Source organism: Scyliorhinus torazame, chromosome 2 (assembly GCF_047496885.1).
Source record: "Scyliorhinus torazame isolate Kashiwa2021f chromosome 2, sScyTor2.1, whole genome shotgun sequence".
In the NCBI taxonomy this organism is placed as follows: Eukaryota; Metazoa; Chordata; class Chondrichthyes; order Carcharhiniformes; family Scyliorhinidae; genus Scyliorhinus; species Scyliorhinus torazame.
In genome coordinates, this window is record NC_092708.1 from 222588294 (window position 1) to 222609267 (window position 20974).

Consider the following 20974-nt stretch of genomic DNA (forward strand, 5'->3'; position numbering starts at 1 on the left):
ATACACCATGTGCTGAGTGCCTCACTAAGATAGTGCTAGGGCTGGGTCCACAGGTTAGCTGGTGAAGTACGAACCACAGCCAGAAGTTAATAGTTATTATTTGTACAGAATAATAAAACAGAGTTGTACCATCTACAACCGTGTTGGTTCGTTTGTGTATCGGAACACCCAACACGACATGATACCAGGACTGGAAACTCGCCAGCGACTGTGAGACCTACCTGCACGTCTTCAGAGATCCTCCATCCTGCGCCATGGAAACCATCAGCCTGCCGCAGCCGCTCCAAATCGCTGGAAACCTCGGCGTCAACTGGAAGCTGTTTAAACAGCGCTTCCAGCTCTTCCTAGAAGCCACAGACAGGGAGAATACATCGGACACCAGAAAGATCGCCCTCCTCCTCTCCACGGCGGGGCAGCACGCCATCCACATCTACAACTCCCTGGCATTCGGGGAAGGTGAGGACAAGACGAAGTGCAAGACGGTCCTTCTAACATTTGAGGAACGCTTCAGTGTGCAAGTTAATGAGAGCTTCGAGAGTTATCTCTTCCAGCAGCGCCTGCAGGGTAAGGATGAGCCTTTTCAATCTTATTTGACACACCACCGTATCCTCGCGCAGTCCTGCGGCTATGAGGCCACCTCTGACTCCATGATTCAGGATCAGATCGTTTTTGGGGTCACCTCGGACACAGTACGCCAGCAGCTCCTCAAAATAAAGCGCCTCACCCTAGCCACTTCCATCAAAACCTGCGTCCTCCACGAAAACGCGACCAGTCGGTACTCCCTATTCCAGGCGGCCGAAAAGGCACGGCAGGGGTCCTACAAGGCCGAGCAGGTCCAGGCGATCGAGTTCCTCCTGGCCCGCGGCCCGGAGGAGGGCGGCCATTTCGCGCTCTTTCCGAGGCCTCCCGCACTTGTACGTGCCAAAAGAGGGGACGTCGACGCAGAGGGACATGATGCGCAGGCGCGCTCTATGCAGGACCGCACCACGCATGCGCGGTGGTGCGACGAACGCCACGACGTCACGACGTGCAGCAACTGTGGATCCGCACACTTAAAGCGGCAATGTCCAGCCAAAACGCGACAATGCCTCCGTTGGGGCAGGATGGGCCACTACGCTGCCTGCTGTCGAGCAGTTCAACCTGCCAACTCTCCGCAATTCCGCCAGCCTCGCAGGGACGTGCAGGCTATTCAGCCCCCATACACCGAGTCATACCCTGACAACGTGCAGACCGGTGATATCGACGAACCACAGCCAGAAGTTAATAGTTATTATTGTACAGAATAATAAAACAGAGTTGTACCATCTACAACCGCGTTAGTTTGTTTGTGTATCGGAACACCCAACACGACAGGGGGAACTGGCATTGCTGAACCTCAGCAACTACTACTGGGCGGCTAACATAGCCATGATAAGGAAATGGATGGTGGGTATGGGGTCGGTTTGGGAGCGGGTGGAGCCTGCTTCATGCAGGGGCACCAGCTTGGCAGCCCTAGTCACGGCTCCTTTGCCGCTCCGCGCCGTCTAGGTACTCCACCAGCCCTATACTGGTGGCGGATCTGCGGATTTGGGGCCAATGGAGGAAGCATGCGGGGGAAATGGGAGCGTCGGTCTGGTCCCCAATATGCGACAACCACCGATTTGTCCCGGGGAAGATGGACGGCGGGTTTCGAGCGTGGTGGAGGGCGGGGGTGGGAAGGATGGGCGACTTGTTCCTGGAAGGGGGCTGGAGGAGAAGTTCGAGTTGGCAAGGGGAAATTACTTTCGGTACTTGCAGGTGCGGGATTTCTTATGTAGACAGGTCCCGTCCTTTCCACGCCTTCCACCAAGGGGGATCCAGGACAGGGTAGTTTCCAGGGGCAAGGTAGGAGAGGGGAGAGTCTCGGATATTTATAAGGAGCTTATGGGAGTGGAGGACACAGGGACCGAGGAACTGAAACTCAAGTGGAGGAGGAGCTTAGTGGGGAGTTGGAGGGAGGCGTATGGGCAGACGCTCTGAGGAGGGTAAATGCAACCGTAACATGTGCCAGGCTCGACCTGATTCAGTTCAAGGTAGTTCACCGGGCCCACATGACGGTGGCCCGGATGAGTAAATTCTTTGGGCTGGTGGATAAGTGTGCTAGATGTGCGGGAGGACCAGCGAACCATGTCCACATGTTCTGGGCGTGTCCAAAATTTGGGGGGTACTGGCAGGGATTTGCGGACGTCATGTCCCAGGTACTGAAAACAAGGGTGGCGATGAGTCCAGAGGTGGCGATTTTTGGGGTGTCGGAGGACCCGGGAGTCCCGGAGGGGATAGAGGCTGACGTTGTGGCCTTTGCTTCCCTGGTAGCCCGGCGACGAATACTGTTGGCCTGGAGGGATTCAAAGCCCCCAGAAGACCGAAGTATGGCTGTCGGACATGGCAAGTTTTCTCGGCTTGGAAAAAGATCAAGTTCGCCTTACGAGGATCACGATCGGGGTTCGCCCGGATGTGGCAACCATTCATCGACTTCTTCGCGGGGAACTAATAGTCAGCGGGGGTGGGGGGGGGGGGTTGTAGAATAGTGTAGAGTAGGGGGGAAGAATAGACGGGTCTATTTGCGAGAGCGGAACTGTTATTTGCACACTAATGTATATTGTTACTGTTTACAATGCCAAAAATACCTCAATAAAGTTGTTTGTTAAAAAAAAAAAAAATTTCTGAACATGATTATTATCTGCCCCAACTCTTCCAATAACATTTGTGGAAGGAAGTTGTGGAGTTAGTACATTTGCAATATGTGTTTTCTTCCATCTTTTGCTATATCATACAGAATGATAATTTGGTTATTGGTGATTTCCCATAAAATAAATCAAAAAGTGAACTGGACCATATCAGGTGTGGGTAATCCTCCTACCTCTTCTGCAATTGCATTGTGATTCCCAGTTTGAATATCTCTCCCATTGGACAGATACATCTTAGGCGATTAGAAACGGAGTAATATCCACTGAATTTTGTAATGGTGTTGTATAATGCCACCTGAATTGTATTTAGGTGAGAACTCATTCGAGGGACTGATTGGTGTTATAGTTATTCTGTAATAAGCAGAAGGCAAATGGAGATGGAAGGAACAAGAGCAACATGGTGGAGATGAAAGAAAATCAAACAGCAGAGAATCTTAGTCACAAGAGAGATCAGAACCAATCAGGGTGGGGTTAGGGTCAGACGTCTATCTGGAGGGTGTGGAAAATCACTTAACTTCAGGAAAAAGAGACAAAGAAATGTTTCTAAGTTCTCAATAAGAATGACACACTATGAAGTGAAGTGTTCTGTAATCAATGTTTTAATTCAGCACCGTTTGCGACTCCTCAGACCTGAAACAGTCTGTGTCCATTTGCAGCAAGACCTGGACCACATTCAAGCGTGGCTGCAAAGTGGCAAATAACATTCATGCCACACAAATACCAGGGCCGGAATTCACCCCTACCCAGCAGGGCGGGGGGTCCCGGCGGGATGGAGTGGTGTGAACCACTCCGGTGTCGGGCCGCCCAAAGGTGCAAATTTCTCCGCACCTTTAGGGGCCAAGGGGCAAGGGCCCACGCCGGACTGGTTGGCGCGCTGCCGGCCGGCGGGAAAGGCCTTTGGTGCCACGCCAGACGGGGCTGAAGGGACTGCACCGGGCGGCGGAGGTCCACTCATGTGCGATTGCGTCAGCGGCTGCTGACGTCGGGGGTGTCTCTTATGCGTCGGCCATCGTGGAGGCTGTGGCCGAGGTGGAGGGAAAAGAGTGCCCCCACGGCACAGGCCCGCCCGCGAATCGGTGGGCCCCGATCGCGGGCTAGGCCACCGTGGGGGCACCACCCGGGGCCAGATCGCCCCGCAACCCCCCCCCAGGACCCCGGAGCCCGCGCGCGCCACCTAGTCCCGCTGGTAAGAGAGGTGGTTTGATTCTCGCCGGCAGGACAGGCATTCCAGCAGCGAGACTTCGGCCATCATGGGCCGGAGAATCGCCGGGGGGGCCCGCCGACCGGCGCGCCACGATTCCCGCCCCCACCGAATATCCGGTGCCAGAGAATTCGGCAACTGGCGGGGGCGGGATTCACGCCAGTCCCCGGCAATTCTCCGACCCAGCGGGGGCTCGGAGAATCCCGCCCCAGGCAATGAACATCACAAACAAGAGAGAATCTAACCATGATGAGAATCAACTGCGTTATCATCACTGAATCGCCCACTGTTAATATCTTGGGGGTTACCATTGAAAAGAAACTCAACGAGACTAGCCATAATAAATACTGTAGCTGAAAGAGGTCAGAAACTAAGAATCCTGTGGTGAGTAACACTCTTCCCAAAATCTGTTAATCATCAGCACAATTGAAGAGTATGATGGAATACTCTCCACTTTGAAGAAATTCAACACCATCCAGGGCAAAGCAACATGCTTGATTGACACCACATCCACCACTTCCATCATCCACTCCCTCCGCCACTGGCACACAGTGGCAGCCACGTGTACCAGCTACAAGATGTACTGCAGCAACCCACCACAGTTCCTTTGACAGCAGGGGCAAAATTCTCCTACCCGCCCCGCCACATTTCTGCTCCGACCGGCCGGCGGGAGTCTCCGTAACACCGGCCGGTCAATGGGGTTTCCCATTGTGGGGCAGCCCCACGCCGTCGGGAAACCCCCGGTCGCCGGCAAAACGGAGACTCCCGCCGGCGGAGAATGACGCCCCACATTCCCAACACACAACTGGGGCGAAATTCTCCGTTATCGGCGGAAACTCCGCCGATCGGCGCAAAAAACGGCGCAAATCCCACTTGCGTCACGTCATAAAAATGGGCCGATAGTCTGCGGCCCGAAATGGGCTAGCAGCGACGTAACGGGATCCGCGCTTGCGCAGTGGTTCACCCCGTGCAGCGTCATACGCGCTGCACGGCGTGACGGCTCATAAGGCCGCGCAGCTCCCCCCCACCCGACCGGAACAGCCGACCGCAACACCCGACTTGATGGCTGGCCGTCGCTCAGCCCCGAGGTTCGAGTCACGCGATGTGGAGGCGCTCCTGGATGCGGTGGAGCAGAGGAGGGACGCCCTGTATCCCGGGCACGGCCGCAGAGTTGCCCCACGCCACAGCCGGCGTCTGTGGAGGGAGGTGGCAGAGGCCGTCACCGCTGTGGCCCTAACACCACGGACAGGCACCCAGTGCCACAAGAAGGTGAACGACCTCGTCAGGGCAGGCAGGGTGAGCGTCCCCCATATCCCCTCTCCCCCAAATCCCCCCCTCCCCCATATCCCCCCCTCCCCCATATCCCCTCCTCCCCCATATCCCCCATATCCCCCCTCCCCCATATCCCCCCCTCCCCCATATCCCCCCCTCCCCATATCCCCCCTCCCCCATATCCCCCCTCCCCCATATCCCCCCTCCCCCATATCCCCCCTCCCCCATATCCCCCCTCCCCCATATTCCCCCTCCCCCATATTCCCCCCTCCCCCATATCCCCCATATCCCCCCTCCCCCATATTCCCCCCTCCCCCATATCTCCCCCATATTCCCCCCTCCCCATATCCCCCCTCCCACATATCCCCCTCCCCCATATCCCCCCTCCCCCATATACCCCCATCCCCCATATCCCCCCTCCCCCATATCCCCCCTCCACCATATCCCCCATATTCCCCCCTGCCCCATATCCCCCATATCCCCCCTCCCCCATATCCCCCTCCCCCATATCCCCCCTCCCCATATCCCCCATATTCCCCCCTTCCCCCATATCCCCCCTCCCCCATATCCCCCCTCCCCCATATCCCCCATATTCCCCCCTCCCCCATATCCCCCCTCCCCCATATTCCCCATATCCCCCCCTCCCCATATCCCCCCTCCCACATATCCCCCCTCCCCCATATCCCCCCTCCCCCATATCCCCCCCTCCCCCATATCCCCCCCTCCCCCATATCCCCCCTCCCCCATATCCCCCCTCCCCCATATCCCCCATATCCCCCCTCCACCATATCCCCCATATTCCCCCCTCCCCCATATCCCCCATATCCCCCCTCCCCCATATCCCCCATATCCCCCCTCCCCCATATCCCCCCCTCCCCCATATCCCCAAGTGAATCCAGCCCTAACCTTAACCTCTGCAATGCACGCGCAACCGATGGCGTGCATTCATATACCTGCCTAACACTGTTGCCTTTTACCCCTGCCACCCCCCCCCCCCCCAGGAGAAGCGCGCACACAACAATAGGGAGCATGTGAGGACTGGAGGAGGGCCCGCTGATGAGAGGCCACTGACCGTACACGAGGAAAGGGCCCTGGAACTGGCTGGCGGACCTGAGGACCGGGAGGTTGCTGATGCAGAGGTCGGGGCCCCACGAGCAAGTGAGCCACCAACAGCCCGTCCCCATATCCCCCCTCCCCTATATCCCCCTCTCCCGTATCACCTGATCACTGCCTGATGTCTAACCATGCATGCTTCATTGTGTATCGCAGGACCAAACGTCCAGGCACCCATCCCCGCAGATGCAGACCGCCCGCAGGATGCCCCTCGGAGACCACGGGAGACGGAGAGACCCGAACCCTCCAGCATGCGACGCCCGCAGGATGCCCCTCGGAGACCACGGGAGACGGAGAGACCCGAACCCTCCAGCATGCGACGCCCGCAGGATGCCCCTCGGAGACCACGGGAGACGGAGAGACCTGGAGCAACAGGGAGACGACACCCCCGTCACGTGCGGGAGCGACCACCCAGCGATGAGGGGGGCAGCCACAGGCCCCCGTCACATCCGAGCCAGGACACCACTACCCAGGACACCACTATCCAGGACACCCCTACCCGGGACACCACTACCCAGGACACCCCTACCCGGGACACCACTACCCGGGACAGCACTACCCGGGACAGCACTACCCGGGACAGCACTACCCGGGACAGCACTACCCAGGACACCCCTACCCGGGAAGATGAAATACCGGACAGTGACTCAGAGTGGATGGGTGGAGACGAACCCCCACCCCAAAGTGCCATGGACTCAGAGTGGGACGAAGAGCACGACACAACGCCACTGCTGTCACCAACACCCTCCACCATCGCAGAAACACTCACCACGGTTGGGCACTTTAGTGATGAGGCGTCTGGTACACTCACTGGTGCGCACAACACAGCCGTCCCGGTACAGCAGGTGGAGGTAGGAGCAGCAGAGGGACCGGGCGGTCGGAGGGCAGCCTAGGCCAAGCGAACATCTGCCGCCCAGATGGATCCCGGGTTCCTGCAGTTACCACACCCACACATAGATCCGATGCAACCACCGACACGGAGACGAGCGAATAGGGTGACGGGTGGCTTGCGGCGGCTGCGGTCGCAGGTGGAGGAGTCCACCCGCGTCCAGGAGCTGGGAGTGGTCCCGGTCATGCGTGCCACCCAGGCTGACACCGCACGGGTGGCGTCCGCGGTGGAGGCAATGGGTGCGACGGTGTCAGACATGGGGAACGGTTTGCGAGGCCTGGGGCCTTCCGTGCAGGCGGCGTCTGTGGCCCAGGAAATGGCTGCCCTCTCACAGGAGGCCATGAGCCAGTGCCAGCGCCAGATGGCAGAGGCGCTCAACGCCATAGCCCAGTCTCAGCAGGCCATGGCCCAGTCTCAGCAGGCCATAGCCCAGTCTCTGCAGGCCATGGCCCAGTCTCTGCAGGCCATGGCCCAGTCTCAGCAGGCCATCGCTGAGGGCATCGGCGCCAGTGACCATGTGCGAGCTGGCGTCGCACTGTCGCAGACAGGGTTCGACAACCCCCTGGGCTCCATGGCTGCAAACCTGCAGACCCCTGTCGATACCAGCACGGGCCTCCAGGACTGGCAGCGCCAGATGTCGGGGGCGCGTCGGATGGCCAGTCCGTTCGCATCCCCCACCCATGTAGAGGCCTGGGGGCCATCGGGCACCCCGAGGGAGGAGGAGGTGGTGTGGTCCGTCCCGGCTCCCTCTGTAGGGGAGGTCCCGGTACACCGCGACACCTCGGACTCCCCCCCTTCCGTCCCAGATGCATCGGGTGGGCAACGGGCAGGACAGGCTGGCAGCTCGCCATCCCAGTCGCCCGGGCCGCAGCCTGGCCCATCTAGGCCAGGACGCCCCAGGAAACGGCCGCCAAAGGGATCCAGTGTCAGAGGGCAGGAATCACAGGAGTCCACCTCCAGTTCTGCTGTACCATCTGGGGAACCACGTAGACGTAGTCAAAGGGCCCGTAAGGCCAAACAATTAGACACTGAGTAAGTTGGCACGGGTGCAGGGCACAGATGAGTTTTAGGCGCTAGGGCACGTGCATGAACTCCTTTGGTTATTAAAGTCAATGTTACACCTACCGAAGCTGCCTTTGTGCTCTGTCCAAAGTGTGCGGGGGTGTCATGTACGTTGAGCGCAAGTGTGTGTGTGAGGGGTGGTCTTACCTCAGCCCCAGGTGAGTCTGCCCCCTTCCCCCTGGGCCGCCATCAACATCCCCCGGGCAGAGGACGGGACCGTGCGCTGCAGTGTCACAGCCGCATGCAGGGATGGTCCGGGTGGATGGTGGTACTGTGGCCATGGGTCAGACATAGTCCAACGATGTAGAGCCAGGAGCTCATCGGAGGCGGGTTGTCATCATTCTCCATGGCCTGCGATAGACACGCGTCCACCCGCAACTGGGTGAGCCCGGCCCGTTGTGCCGCCGGTGGATCGGCAATTTGGAGTGGGTGGGTGGTGTGCATGCGGGTGGGGTGTGTGGGGTTGGGGAGGGGGGTGAGGGTGCTGGGTGGGTGGATGGGTGGGGGGTGTGGGTGGTCGGCTGTTGTCATGGTGTGCGGTCTGTGGCCATACTACCCGATTCCCACGCCCATCTAGTCAGTGAAGCGGGCGTCTATCAGTCTGTCCCGTGCCCGCTGGGCCAGCCGGTAACGGTGGACAGCCACCCGTCTGTGTCTACCCCGTCTGCCCTGACCATTGCCCCCATCCCCCTCATCTGGGGAGGACTGGGCCTCTTCCTGCTGCTCCTCCACTCCGCCCTCCTCTGCCTGCGGCACATCGCCCCTCTGCTGGGCTATGTTGTGCAGGACGCAGCACACCACAATGATGCGGCCGACCCTATCTGACCGATACTGGAGGGCGCCCCCAGAGAGGTCCAGGCACCTGAAACGCATCTTCAGCACGCCAAAGCACCTCTCGATCACTCCCCTTGTCGCTACATGGGCATCATTGTAGCGGTTCTCCGCCTCATTGCGTGGCCTCCGTATAGGCGTCATCAGCCACGATCGCAATGGGTAGCCCCTGTCGCCCAGCAACCAGCCCCTCAGCCGGGGATGGCGTCCCTCGTACATGCCGGGGATGGATGACCGCGACAACACGAATGAGTCGTGTACACTGCCTGGGTGACGGGCGCAGACGTGCAGGATCATCATGCGGTGGTCGCAGACCACCTGTACGTTCATCGAATAGGTCCCCTTCCTATTAGTGAACACGGCCCTGTTATCTGCAGGTGGCCGCACGGCGACGTGCATCCCATCGATCGCGCCCTGGACCATGGGGAACCCGGCAACGGCAGAGAAGCCCACGGCCCGGGCATCTTGGCTGGCCCGGTCCACGGGGAAGCGGATGTAGCGGTGCGCCATGGCATAAAGGGCATCTGTCACTGCCCGGATGCACCGATGCACCGATGTCTGCGATATGCCGGACAGGTCCCCACTCGGTGCCTGGAATGACCCCGTTGCATAAAAGTTCAGAGCCACCGTAACCTTGATGGACACGGGGAGAGGGTGTCCCCCGCCAGTGCCACGCGGTGACAGGTGTGCCAGCAGGTGGCAGATGTGTGCCACGGTTTCCCGGCTCATCCGGAGTCTCCTCCTGCATTCCCGGTCCGTGAGGTCCTGGTATGACTGCCGGGGCCGGTACACACGGGGCGCCCTCGGGTGCCTCCGTTGCCGTGGGGCCGCGACGTCCACCTCCCCCTCCTCGTCCTGTCGGTCAGGTGTCCCTCCAGCCTGGGCGGCTGCCGCCTGCCCCTCTGCGGCAGCCTGCGCCGCCTCTCTGGCACGCTCCTCGTCCTCCTCCTCCTCATCCAGGGCAACATAGACATGAGCGGCTGCCACCACGGCGGCCAACATCGCTGGATGGTCTGAAAACATGACGGCCTGGTGGGGGGGAGGGGAACGACGACATGTCATCATTGCCCATATCCCCTCCTCCCCCCAGCCAGGTGGCATGGACCGCATGGGTCCAACTGTTGGAGGCTGGCACCTGGCCAGGTGGACCAACTCATTTGCCCTCCCATCACCCACCCCGGCACGGACCCCCCCCCCCAACCTCCACCCCGGCACGGCCCCCCTCCCCAACCTCCACCCCGGCACGGACCCCCTCCCCAACCCCCAACCTCCACCCCAGCACGGACCCCCCCCCCCAACCTCCACCCCAGCACGGACCCCCCCCCCCAACCTCCACCCCGGCACGGACCCCCTCCCCAACCCCCAACCTCCACCCCGGCACGGACCCCCTCCCCAACCCCCAACCTCCACCCCGGCACGGACCCCCTCCCCAACCCCCAACCTCCACCCCAGCACGGACCCCCCCCCCGAACCTCCACCCCGGCACGGACCCCCTCCACAACCCCCAACCTCCACCCCGGCACGGACCCCCCCCCCAACCTCCACCCCAGCACGGATCCCCCCCCCAACCTCCACCCCGGCACGGACCCCCTCCCCAACCTCCACCCCGGCACGGACCCCCTCCCCAACCTCCACCCCGGCACGGACCCCCTCCCCAACCTCCACCCCGGCACAGACCCCCTCCCCAACCTCCACCCCGGCACGGACCCCCTCCACAACCCCCAACCTCCACCCCGGCACGGACCCCCCCCCCAACCTCCACCCCAGCACGGACCCCCCCCCCAACCTCCACCCCGGCACGGACCCCCTCCCCAACCTCCACCCCGGCACGGACCCCCTCCACAACCCCCAACCTCCACCCCGGCACGGACCCCCCCCCCAACCTCCACCCCAGCACGGACCCCCCCCCCCAACCTCCACCCCGGCACGGACCCCCACCCCAACCCCCAACCTCCACCCCGGCACGGACCCCCTCCCCAACCTCCACCCCAGCACGGACCCCCCCCCCCAACCTCCACCCCGGCACGGACCCCCTCCACAACCCCCAACCTCCACCCCGGCACGGACCCCCTCCCGGCACTCCCCCGGAGCCCAGCCTACTCTAACCACCCCCCCCCCCCCCCCCCCCCCCGCCGCACACACACACAAGCCGAGACACACCTCTCCTCAGGCAATCAGTCTGCGGCCACGCCATTTCCTGCCCAGAGCCAACCCCCCAGGCCGTCACTCACCTCCTCGCTGGTTGGCGTGAGCCTGGAGCACCGGGTCACGCCGATGAAAAGGAGGTTTGATTCACGTCGACGTGAACGGTCATCACGTCGACGGGACTTCGGCCCATCCGGAAGGGAGAATATCGGCAGGCCGAAAATTGGCTGCCTTGCGCAGACCCGTGACATTCTCCGCGGCAGCGGCGCCATTAACGCCCCGCCGACTTTTCTCCCTTCGGAGACTTCGGCGGGGGCGGGGGCGGGATTCACGGCGGCCAACGGCCATTCTCCGACCCGGCGGGGGGTCGGAGAATGACGCCCCTGTTCTCAAAGGACGCGATTCTCCCAAAACAATTCTAAGTTAATTTGTGGCGGGTTTTTCAAAGAGTTCCCCATTGCTATTCATTGATCTTAGCCACTTTTTTGAGCCCCAGGGTGTTTCTCACTGGTTTAGCCCACACTTTTTTTAAGCACTTGGGAGGTGAACTCAGAGATCGGGCCGCCATTTTGAAAGGGTGCCCTGATCTCTAACTGAGCTTGTGGGTCCCCGACCCATGAGTAATGTTAACCCCACACACGTGGACACTACACTACACCAAACCCCCTGTGAGGACACCCAACTATTGGGTCCCTGTGGGCCCCCCCACTTCAGGCCCCCTTGCAATCAACCATACAGCACCCCTCCCTTCCAGGACATCCACCCTTCACCCCTCAACCTCCCGGAGGCCCTGACTACGTGCATTCCACTCCCCCCACCCTTCAAACCCACTCAGCCCCTGACCCTTGCCAGTGCCAACCTGGCACTCGGGCACCCTTGTACTGCCACCCTGCACCAAGGCAGTGCTCCTGCCAACTTGACAATGTAATCCAGTCATGTTGGCAGTGTCAGAGTCAGTGCCAAGGTGCCAGCTGGGCAGTGCCAAGCTGCCCACATTCCAGGGGGCGAGCCAGGGAGCTACCCTGCAACTTGCCCTGACCGCCATGGGGTCTCCGATGGCCCAGGAGACCACCCTCGAGGTGCCGTTGCACCTGGTCCGCGTTTGGGTGGACCATCAGCGCATGGCTGCTGCTTCCCTGGGGAAGCCAGTGAATCGAGGGAGGCCGGTGAATCCCAGGCAGGTAGATCGTAAGTAGGTTTGCGACCTACTTCCACAAGCGTCATTTAGTCCCGCACATTTTGGGCGGAGTTCCGACTCCGCCGTCTCGCAGGACTTGGGTGAATCTCTTGAGGCGCGGAGCCTGTCGGGAGGTCTGCTGGAGGCCCCTCTCTGGATTCTCCGACAGCATTATGCTCTCGCTTGAGCGCAACGTGGCAAGAGAATCGCGCCCTCTCAGAATATGGGTGGCAGATGCAAACCTCGACAAGTTTTACATTACCTTAAAATGCAAATATATCCCTGTTCCTTCATGGTCACTGGGCCAAAATCCTTTCCAGCAGCTCAGTGGATGAACCTACATCACAGACAGCAGTGGGCCAGCATGGTCGCTCACCAGCGCCTTGCAAATAGATAAAAACAAATGACTGCAAATGCTGGAATCGGAAACAAAAACAGAAAGTACTGGACAATCTCAGCAAGTCTGACAGCATCTGTGGAGAGAGAAGGGAGCTGACGTTTCTAGTCTGGATGACTCTGGAGAGAACTGGAAATAAGGTCAGATTTATACTGTTGTGGAGGTTTGTGAAGCGGTGAGGCTGGATAGGAGCCCAGAGACAGGTGGAGATTGACAACGGTGTTGTGAACAGAAGACAAAGGGAATGTAAATTGAGTGATTAAGGCTAAGAAGGGTGCTGTGAGTGGCACATAAACAGATTAGAATGTGTTAATGGCAGAATAAAGGTGAGCAGTATGTCAAAGGGCAACTAGGAACAGGGAACAGATGGCCCAAGTGGGATGGGGGAACATTGGTGAGGGAAAAACAGATCAATGAAAGAAACTAAATTAAACTGATAGAAATAAAAATGGGGTAAAGGTGGAGGAGAGAGTTGTTGAACTCAATAATACGTCCAGAAGGCTGTAACGTGCCTAACCGGAAGATGAGGTGCTGTTCCTCCAGTTTGTACTAGGCTTCACTAGAACATTGCAGCAGGCCAAGGCTGGACATGTGGACGTGAGAGTAGGACGGTGAGTTGAAATGGCAAGCGACAGGAAGGTTTTGGTCCTGCTTACAGACGGATTAGAGGTGTTCTGCAAAGCGGTCACCCAATCTGCGTTTAGTTCCCCAATGTAGAGTAGACCGCACTGGGAGCAGCGAATGCAATAGACCAGATTGAAGGAGGTGCACGTGAAGCACTGCCTCACTTGAGAAGAATGTTTTGGCCCTTGGACGATGAGCAGGGAGGAGGTAATGGGGCAGGTGTTGCACCTTCTGTGATTGCATGGGAAAGTGCTGTGGGATGAGGGCGAGGTGTTGGCGGTGGTGGAAGAGTGGACCAGGGATGGAGGGAATGGCCCCTGCATAATTCTGACAGGGCGAGTGAGGGGAAGGTGTGTTTGGTGGTGGCTTCATGCTAGAGTTGGCTGAACTGGCCGATGGTAATTTTTTTAAGCACTTGGGAGGTGAACTCAGAGATCGGGCCGCCATTTTGAAAGGGTGCCTTGATCTCTAAGTGAGCATCATCGAACAGATACGACGGAGAATGAACTGGGAGAATGGGATGGACTCCTTGCAGGAGCTGTAACCGAGGTAGCTGTAAGAGTCAATGGGTTTACAATGAATGCTAGTGGACAGTCTATAAATTGAAATAGAAAGGTCAAGGAAGGGAAGTTTCAGAGATGGTCCAGATGAAAGAGGGGCGGAAATTGGACGTGAACAGGCAAAACTGTGACCCATAGCAACACCTTTGGTTTGGAAAAATTAGATACGTTAAAGGAGAAATTGTTCAGTGAGAGGACAAGTTCAGCCAGATGGAGGAGTGTCGTGGTGGATCGGGACTGTTCAGTCCTCTGTTCGAGGAAGAAGCAAAGAGCCCGCAGACCATCCTGGTGGCGAATGGTGGTCTAGAGGGATTGGGACATCCATGGTAAAGAGGAGGCGGTTAGTGCTGAGGAACTGGAAGTTGTTAGTATGATGTAGGGCATCAGAGAAATCACATTGGACGGGACTGGACAAGAGGAGAGAGCATGGAGTTAAGATAAGAAGAAATTAATTTGGTGGAGCAGGAACAGGCTGAAACGGTGGGCCTACCAGCTATTTGTGAATTTTGGGGATGAGGTAGTAGCACGTTGCTCAGTTTGGAGATTATGAGGTTGGAAGATCTCCAGAGGAGATGAGGCCAATGACAGTCCTGGAAACAATGGCTTGATGCTCATTGATGGGGCCACAGTCCAACGGGAGGTAGGAGGAAGTGCATGAGAGTTGGCAGTCAGCCATTGTGAGGTAGAGGTCAGTACCCCAGACAACAACAGCCCCACCCTTGTTGGCAGGTTCAATGACAAAGTCAGGGTTGGATCTGAGAGAGCGGAGTGCAGCAAGTTCAGAGCCTTGCAATTAGGGATGGGCAATAAATGCTGTCCTAACCAGTGACACCCACATGCCATGAACAAATAATAAAAAGGCTGAAGCTCATTTTTCCCCAGCTCACTTAAAATTGCATTTACTTGAGCCTTTTTTTTTAGATCTGTACTTCTTTAGGATCTAAACACCTTCAGCAAATAAGCATTTTAATTTATTCTGTTTTACACTGAGCATCTCCAGTTCCCATTTTATTTCCACTTTACACAAGTCTTAATTTTCTTCCACTTTCATCAATTAAATCACTGCATCCCTTAAAGTCTGCCGAATTAAAGTGGATAAAATCGAAGGCCATTTAATGGTGAACTTTAGCCCATCAGAACCGCAAAAGGACAATGTTGATGCGAATCCCACTGGTAACATTACATTTTCTTTACACACAGTTAGATGAACTTCATTTTGCAGAAACCTCACTGTTCTCAATTCACTGGTCAAGTCGCTGAACACTAACCTCCCAAAAACAGGAGCTCTCTAAACTGGAGTTCAGCATTAAAGATTGGCGTGATCTCAGTTTGCTGCTTCTGCAGTTGATACTACGTTCAACAACAAACCTGCATAATGCAGTCACACAAGTGAACATGAACCTGTTCCATTCTGCAAAATCTGCTTTGACCTTTAACTTTTATTGGCCAACAAGTGACCGTTCAGTGAAAGCCCATTTGCTAATTGAAACGGGGCTTCCAAAATCTCTGCTGCATCGCAAAAAAATCTGGATGGATTGATCTTGATTAACAGTTGTGGTTTGGTGCTCACTTTAATGCCTGTGTCATCTAGTATAATCTTACAATAAAATCTGAGAATGTGTGTTATTGATTTTAAACTGAATAACACGGTGAATGAAGGTTCTTGGGTCAAACCAAGTACAGTCCTCGTCACCTACATTGTCCCTATTTATCCGGGTAGCTACCTATATTGGGCAAATGATGATAATTATTTATCATTACCTTGGAATTCAATTACAAAGGCAGCCTTCATGGATAAGAGATAAAGCACCCTGGCTATTGTGGGCAATTCATTAAATTGTTCACGCCTTGTTAAATTTAGATTAAAGTACTGTTAAATGTTCACCTGAGGAACTGATTGCCTCACTATAATGCAAAATGTCTCAGTTAATAGGAATCCATCTGATACAAATAATGGCCAGTGAAAGCCCTTTTCATCCATTTTTGTTATTCCAGGAGCAGCTGATTGAGGCTGCTGAAGTCTCCACTTTCTGACTGCTTCCCTGGTTGCTAACAGCTGATGGAGATTACAAGCAACTGTTCAGTAAATACACCAGAGATTGTTTCCAGTTCATTAAATCATTATCCAATACAGAGGGGTTGGAGAATCAATACATTTTGCCCAGAAGCATCTTTTTTGTTGTTGATGAGTTTTGAACCCCACTGACAAGATCAACCTTTGTTGACCATCCCGAATTACCTTTGAGAAGGTGGCTCTGAGCTTCTTGAACTGCAGTGTAGATGTACCCACAGTGCAGTCGAGAAGGGAGTTGCAGGATTTTGACATTTGATCAATAGGCAGGACTGTAAAAGGTTTTCAGGGTCCAAGCCAAGCTGACACTGCTGTATTGAGTGCAGCACGGTTGGAATTTCTGTCTTTTGCATAAGATATTAAACTGAGGCCCCATCTGGTCTCAAGTGGATGTAAAACAGTTGTGGAAAAGTTCTCTCCAGTGTCCTGCCCAATATTTATCCCTCATCCAACATTGCAATCCAAGTGTCTGCTCATTCACCTAATTGCTATTCATGGCACCCTGCGGTGTAGAAATTGATTGCCATGTTTTTTACATCAGTAACTCCACTTCATAAAGTATTTCATTGGTCGTAAGACATTTTTGGACACCCTGGGCTGGATTCTCTGGAGGTGGGATCCTCTGTTTCGCTGGCAGCTCACTCACGCCTGCGGATTTCCCGATGGCATGGGGGCGCCCACAATGGGAAACCCCATTGGCCGGCTGGCAGGATGGAGGATCCCGCTGCCGGCGGAGGTGCGCTGCACCAGGAAACGGGTACAGCGGGACAGAGAATCCTGCCCCCTGGGTTTATGATAGGCAAGTTCTTGTAGTATTTTTTAAAAAACTACAACTGATTCACCTGTCTATAACAAGAATGATTCATTTTCACTCCCAACATGACTTTTTTTCCATTCTGTCCAATCAATGCAACGTGTCATTACAGTTGTTTGTTTCCAGAGTTACATTATGTATCACCAATAAGGGTAAGGTAAAGGTAAAGTTGTCATAGACGCAGATGACCATAGGCTGCTTTCCCCTTTGAGGGAGAGAGCTGACTGGTGGTAAATTAACCTGAAGATCACCACAACTCAGAGATGAAAGCGCACCATGTGCATTTTAATCACTCGGATTTCACTGCACTTACCTCTCTTTGATGTAGTCAATGTTTACAAACATTTGGGCTTCACCACTTAGGCCATTAAGAGTGAAGGAATATGAATGTATCAAAGCTGCAGGTGGTTTTATGAGCTGTCAATTACAAACCACTACTCGAAAGCCATGAATGAATTGCAGACAGTGGATCTGTTGAATCAGACACAGGCACAGCTGCTCACCTTCAAGGAATGGGCACGTGGAGCTGCAAGGTAAGTTTTGTGAGGGCCACGAAGAATCCAGCACGAGTTTTAAGGATACAAAGAAATAACATTTATTTACAATAACATATATATATACACAACAGCAGCAACAACTTTGCTTGGTTCCAAACTGGCCAGCTTTATTTATGCAGGGAGTCTGCTAATGATTTCTCCTCCCCCCCCCTCATTGGGGAAGCTCATACTCCCACAGGATTGTGGGATTGCCATTAGTCCCCAGCCAATGGTAAGCAGGCAGGTTATAACATCCCTCCCCCCCAAAGTCCAAGGAATCCACCGAAGACCATTGTGAAGGAGGCCGTCAGACTCGTTTAGCCGCAGGCCGGATACCATTTGCATGAGGCGCTGGATCGGGCGGCGTGTAACGAGACGGAGACCGGCGTGTCCGTGATGAACGGCGTAACGGTTGTACATCCGCGGCCCTTGGGCCCGAGGATTCCCCCTCTGATGCGCCCTGTGACTCCATCTCTGAGTCAGAGTCTACTGCCTTCATCATCTCGGCGTCTCTATCTGCACGCAGTTCTGTAACGACCTCAGGAAAAAGATAATGTTGTGGAGGAGAATGCGGAGACCCAGGCTATTAGAATAGATGGCATTGAGGTACGTAGGGAAGAGGTGATGGCAATTCTGGACAGGCTGAAAATAGATAAGTCCCCGGGGCCTGATGGGATTTATCCTAGGATTCTCTGGGAGGCCAGGGAAGAGATTGCTGGACCTTTGGCTTTGATTTTTATGTCATCATTGGCTACAGGAATAGTGCCAGAGGACTGGAGGATAGCAAATGTGGTCCCTTTGTTCAAAAAGGGGAGCAGAGACAACCCCGGCAACTATAGACCGGTGAGCCTCACGTCTGTAGTGGGTAAAGTCTTGGAGGGGATTATAAGAGACAAGATTTATAATCATCTAGATAGGAATAATATGATCAGGGATAGTCAGCATGGCTTTGTAAAGGGTAGGTCATGCCTCACAAACCTTATCGAGTTCTTTGAAAAGGTGACTGAACAGGTAGACGAGGGTAGAGCAGTTGATGTGGTGTATATGGATTTCAGTAAAGCGTTTGATAAGGTTCCCCACGGTAGGCTATTGCAGAAAATACGGAGGCTGGGGATTGAGGGTGATTTAGAGATGTGGATCAGAAATTGGCTAGCTGAAAGAAGACAGAGGGTGGTGGTTGATGGGAAATGTTCAGAATGTAGTTCAGTTACAAGTGGCGTACCACAAGGATCTGTTCTGGGGCCGTTGCCGTTTGTCATTTTTATCAATGACCTAGAGGAAGGCGCAGAAGGGTAGGTGAGTAAATTTGCAGACGACACTAAAGTCAGTGGTGTTGTCGACAGTGTGGAAGGATGTAGCAGGTTACAGAGGGACATAGATAAGCTGCAGAGCTGGGCTGAGAGGTGGCAAATGGAGTTTAATGTAGAGAAGTGTGAGGTGATTCACTTTGGAAGGAATAACAGGAATGCGGAATATTTGGCTAATGGTAAAGTTCTTGGAAGTGTGGATGAGCAGAGGGATCTAGGTGTCCATGAACATAGATCCCTGAAAGTTGCCACCCAGGTTGATAGGGTTGTGAAGAAGGCCTATGGAGTGTTGGCCTTTATTGGTAGAGGGATTGAGTTCCGGAGTCAGGAGGTCATGTTGCAGCTGTACAAAACTCTGGTACGGCTGCATTTGGAGTATTGCGTACAGTTCTGGTCACCGCATTATAGGAAGGACGTGGAGGCTTTGGAGCGGGTGCAGAGGAGATTTACCAGGATGTTGCCTGGTATGGAGGGAAAATCTTATGAGGAAAGGCTGATGGACTTGAGGTTGTTTTCATTAGAGAGAAGAAGGTTAAGAGGAGACTTAATACAGGCATACAAAATGATCAGTGGGTTAGATAGGGTGGACAGTGAGAGCCTTCTCCCGCGGATGGAAATGGCTGGCACGAGGGGACATAGCTTTAAACTGAGGGGTATTAGATATAGGACAGAGGTCAGAGGTAGGTTCTTTATGCAAAGAGTGGTGAGGCCGTGGAATGCCCTACCTGCAGCAGTAGTGAACTCGCCAACATTGAGGGCATTTAAAAGTTTATTGGATAAGCATATGGATGATAATGGCATAGTGTAGGTTAGATGGCTTTTGTTTCGGTGCAACATCGTGGGCCGAAGGGCCTGTACTGCGCTGTATCGTTCTATGTTCTATGACCTGCGCAGGTGAGAGTGAGGCACCAGAGGAAGATTGTGAGGACTACTTTCCATTGTCTCTGCTCTCTGTGGCTGTAGAAATGAGCTTTGGGGGCGGGGAATCTTTGGAAGGGATAGTCTTCTGGTCCGAACGTGGTCTACATATTTGCGCTGGAGACGACCCTGGGCTTGCACCTGGTAAGATATAGAGCCCATTTGGCGAAAGATTATGCCAGGGACCCACTGGGCACCACCAGCACAATTGCGAACGATCACTGGGTCACCGGGCGCAAACTGCCGAATTGGCCGATGCCGAGAAAAACCCTGTCCCTGCCGTTTTTGTGTGCGGCATACTTTTGCGCCAATGTCCGGGAAAACCATGCTAAGGCGGGTGCGAAGTCTGCGGCCCATTAGGAGTTCTGCGGGAGCTATCCCAGTCACTGCATGGGGGGGTGGTCATATACGAAAACAAAAAGCGAGCTAGTCTCGTGTCCATGAACCCAGAAGACTGCTTCTTTAGGCCTCGTTTGAATGTCTGCACTGCGCGCTCCGCCAACCCATTTGAAGCCGGGTGGTAAGGGTCAGTGCGGACATGGCGTATGCCGTTCATCTTCATGAACCTCGCAAACTCCTCACTGGTGAATGGAGTGCCGTTATCCGTGACCAGCATCTCGGGGAGGCCATGCGTACTAAAAGACAAACGCATCTTCTCAATTGTTGCGCAGGACGTTGTGCCTAGCATCTTATGCACTTTTAGCCATTTATACTGGGCGTCGATTAATAAAAGGAACATGGATCCTTGGAAAGGGCCGGCGAAATCCGCATCCAAGGCCGCCCTGGCCATTCCCAGTGATGTAGGGGCGCGGCCGGCGGAAGCTTCTGATGCTCCTGGCAAATGGAGCAGTTTTGGGCCACCTTCTCAATGTCGGTGTCGAGGCCTGGCCACCAAACATAACTCCGGGCCAACATTTCATTTTGGTCACACCTGGATGCCCATTGTGCAAGTCTCTTAGTATCAGCTCCTGTCCTTTTTCCGGTACAATCACACGCGTCCCCCACAAGAGGATGCCGTCTTCCACGCTGAATTCTGACAGCTTGGAGGAAAATGCCCGCAACTCGCCTGGGAGCTGTCTATGCTGCCCACCATACAGGACTATGTGCCGAACCCTTGACAGGACTGGCTCCGTCTGGGTCCACTCACGGATCTGTGATGCCGTGACAGGCAAGGTGTCCATAAAATTTAGGGTTGCAACCACCTCACCTGTCGTGGGGGTCAACATGGGGCCGGCCGATAAAGGCAATCGGCTCAGTGCGTTGGCATTCGCTATCTGCGTTCCTGGTTTGTGCTCCAGAGAATACTCGTATGCAGCGAGTAACAAAGCCCAGCGCTGGATCCGTGCGGAAGC

General features: G+C 55.4%; 1 protein-coding gene across 1 annotated transcript in view; it reads left to right on the forward strand.

Annotated features, from left to right (window-relative positions):
- Positions 1 to 20974, forward strand: part of prkd1 (protein kinase D1) — a 575159-nt gene that overhangs the window by 423625 nt on the left and 130560 nt on the right. The gene's annotated exons all lie outside the window — the stretch shown is intronic.